Below are 4022 nucleotides of genomic sequence, written 5' to 3' on the forward strand. Positions count from 1 at the left end.
ATCTTCTTCCTACTTGATCCCTGTTTTAACCCTGTTTAAACCAAACAAACATATTTTAACATGGTCTATTTGAAATTATATATTATCCAGTAAAGGACATAGGGATCTGGCGGTAGTTGCGTCAGAGCGGACATCTTGTGGCTGTGTGGTGCTCGAGAGCCCCGCAGGGCGGGAGAGGAGGCCGAGGCCGCAGCTTGAGGGAGGCCCTGGCCCCTCTGCGCCTGTGTCTGGCACAGCCGGTGTCTGACGAAGAGACGATCCTTCCCTGCCGCCCAGATAATCAAGAGTTTTGGCCGGACCTTTGAGCACACACCGAGATATTGAGGAGCCAGACGTAAAGCGCAGACTGTGGCGCTGAAACGGATTAATAAGGAACTTAGTGATTTGGCCGGTGACCCTCCAGCACAATGTTCTGCAGGTCCAGTTGGGGATGATATGTTTCATTGGCAAGCCACAATTATGGGACCTAATGACAGCCCATATCAAGGTGGTATATTCTTTGTGACAATTCATTTTCCTACAGACTACCCCTTCAAACCACCTAAGGTTGCATTTACAGCAAGAATTTATCATCCAAATATTAACAGTAATGGCAGCATTTGTCTCCATATTCTAAGATCACAATAGTCTCCTGCTTTAACTATTTCTAAAGTTCTTTTATCCATTTGTTCACTGCTATGTGATCCAAACCCAGATGACCCTTTAGTGCCAGAGATTGCACAGATCTATAAAACAAACAGAGATAAGTACAACAGAATATCTCGAGAATGGACTCAGAAGTACGTCATGTGATGCTACCTTAAAGTCAGAATAACCTGCATTATAGCTGGAATAAACTTTAAATTACTGTTCCTTTTTTGATTTTCTTTTCCTGCTGCTCCCCTATCAGACCTCGTCTTTTTTAATTTTATTTTTTGTTTACCTCCCTCCATTTATTCACATGCTCATCTGAGAAGACATAAGTTCTTCCAGCTTTGGACAATAACTGCTTTTAGAAACTGTAAAGTAGTTACAAGAGAACAGTTGCCCAAGATTCAGAATTTTTTTAAAAAATGGCGCATGTGTATTATGTGGCCAATGTCTTCACACTAACTTGGTTATGAAACTAAACCATTCCTCACTGCTCTAACATGCTGAAGAATCATCTGAGGGGGAGGGAGATGGATGCTCAGTTGTCACATCAAAGGAAGCTGCATTATTCTAGAAGCATCCATTTTGTTTAAACCTTCCACTGTTAGAGTTTTGAGGTTACATGATATACTTTATGCTCATAAATGATGTGGCTGGAGAATTGGTATTGAATTTATAGCATCAGCAGAACAGAAAATGTGATGTATTTTATGCATGTCAATAAAGGAATGACCTGTTCTTGTTCTACAGAGAATGGAAACTGGAAGTCAAACACCCTTTGTATTGCAAAATAGGGTCTACAGAGAATGGAAACTGGAAGTCAAACACCCTTTGTATTGCAAAATATTGTAATTTTCATTTAAATTGTTAGGAGACTTGGAGCTATTGTTTAATCTATCTTCCAATATACTGTTTAATATAGCACTGAATAAATCATGCAAGTTGTCAATGGATGAGTGATCAACTAATAGCTCTGCTAGTAATTGATTTATTTTTCTTCAATAAAGTTGCATAAACCAAAAAAAAAAAAAAAAAAGAATATACATAGCAATCAAAATGTATCTACCAATACAGGTGGAATCACTGAGATCAATTAGCCTATGACTTAAAACTTTTTCACAGAATTCCCCAAAGTGGTCCAGGCATCCATAAACCCATTTGATCATCCAACAACTTAATGACAAAATCACCAACATCATTGGCTTATGATATTTCTTGCATTATTGTTTGTATAGTATCTAAATATTTCTGAATATTAACTCTATTTCTAGACAAAATTGAGCTGCAATTTTTTAAAATTAGGGACTATATGTTATATTCATCTTATAGCCACAACTATAATAGCACCTAGCACAGCAATACAATATGTCTGTTATGTGATACTATTTTTTTTTTAGAAATTAGTCAATTAGTTAACTACTATGACCCTTTGGTTTTATTTAGAAGCTGTCTTCATATCTTCTTTGTCCTGTGTTTTCAATTTTTCCGCTTTGTGCATGAATTGGACAAATAAGAAGATAAAGAGGTAGCATCTACTGAAGTCTATGGTTCTCAATACATATAATTGCAAAAATACAGTGCCCTCTTTTCTTTCCTAATTTCATCCCCATTAAGCCTGGACCCCTATTGGTCATTAAACACTGTTGAATGGAGTTAAAATTTGCTGAAGGAAGCTATGAATAGACTTTTCATTTAATCCTAGATATTCAGGTGAATTTACATATCAGAAAAATGTATAATTTTTATAACTTCAACCTGTTATCCAAGAGCAACTGCTTCTAAATCAACTATAAAGGAAATCTCAGATCTGATTCCCCTTGCTTTCCTACTTACCTGACTGCCAACGTCTCTTATTGCTACTTAAAGGTACTAGCATGAAGATTATCAGTGTGTGTGACTTCTCTTAAGTTAAGAGAGACTCTAAACTTAGAATAAGTGTCTATTCAAGAGCCTAAAAAATACCTTTGCTTGAGAACACTAATCTCCTATTAATATTTTTAATTTAGTTCATGCAAGAAAAAACATTTTTAAAACAATAATATTTTTAAAAGATTAGATATCTGGCAAATTGTCTATCAGAAGCCCATACTTATGATATTTGGGTAATGTATGGATCAGAGTCAAGAACATTGGCACATAAAGTGCAAACAGGAAAGTTTTGTTTCCATATTAAACCAACTGACTCATCTGCTTAAAAACTTTCATGATGATGAAACCTCTGTTACTGATGACTATGCCTCTGAAATTGATTTTTTCATTCTGCTCTGAAGTTGCAGGGCACAACTTTTGTGTTCTTCTAAGTGAGTTAAGGTGTATGCATGCTGCCCCCCGCTATTAAGTCTGTGGATCTTAGTCTATGCCATGACCAGCTGCAGTGCCCTGGGTCCTGTAGAATACCTAAAGCATTTGGACCTTTGCTTAGTTTCTGAATATCTAAGTTTGTGCAGTCAACTTCTAAACGACAAATACAGTGCTACATGATCCTTTAAAAGAATTTGTTCATCACTTCCAGGAGCTACCAGGAAAGAGCAAGTCCATGAGGTAGCATAAACCCACTCTATGCAGATTGTTCTTTTCTTTATAACTCACATATGGTTTAGGTGAGTTCTCATGGTTACTTTTGACTGCACAAACTTAGATATTTGGTAAGAATAAAAAGAAAAAAAAATGAAGAAGAGAAAGGGGGTGGGAGGTCAAAGGAGGATGATGGAGGTGGATATGATCAAAGGATGTTACATGCACACACAACTATGCCACAGTGAAGCCCATTATTCTGTATAATTCACATGCACTAATTTTTAACAAAGAATAAAGGACCCAAGCATAAAATTTCTTTCCAAGAGGGACTTGGGTTATTAACCTGAGAGAAGGATCCTTGCAGGACAAACTGTTTTCTTTGTTCAATCACAATAAAGAAACAAAACTTATCAAAGAAATATATTCCTGTCTATAGGCCATTTGCCTTGCTTGGCAAAAGACTAGACTGACAGACAAACCAGCTCAACTGCCCCAAAGTCAAATCACCCCTCTATGTAGCATCGCCCTCCCCAGGCCAAAGTTAGCCTCTAAGAATTGGTTAACTTCATTTTGCAGAAGAAAAACAGAAATCACAACTATGAGCTAATTTTAGAATAATAAAACCTAAGAAGTTATTTATGTTGGTTCATTGTCACTGAGAAAAATTCTAGTTGGTGATTCTTGTCTTGTAGATTAGACAAGTTGGAAACAGTGGAACAAATAGTGGGGAGTAGCTCTGGGACCCAGTAAAGGCAAAATAGAAAAGAAAAATCATCAGTCTTTGAGGTGGAAAGGAGAAGCTACACCATTTGTCTCAAATAGCTCTTATAATAGAAGGGAAAGAATTGACCACACGGATTCAAGAGTTGGCACCA

The 4022-nt window shown here is 36.9% G+C and overlaps 1 pseudogene; it reads left to right on the forward strand.

The window, feature by feature from the left end:
- The first annotated feature begins 298 nt into the window (after positions 1-298).
- Positions 299-792, forward strand: LOC124987143 (ubiquitin-conjugating enzyme E2 D3-like; annotated as a pseudogene).
- The last annotated feature ends 3230 nt before the right edge of the window (positions 793-4022 follow it).

Source organism: Sciurus carolinensis, chromosome 6 (genome assembly GCF_902686445.1).
Source record: "Sciurus carolinensis chromosome 6, mSciCar1.2, whole genome shotgun sequence".
Taxonomy (NCBI): Eukaryota; Metazoa; Chordata; class Mammalia; order Rodentia; family Sciuridae; genus Sciurus; species Sciurus carolinensis.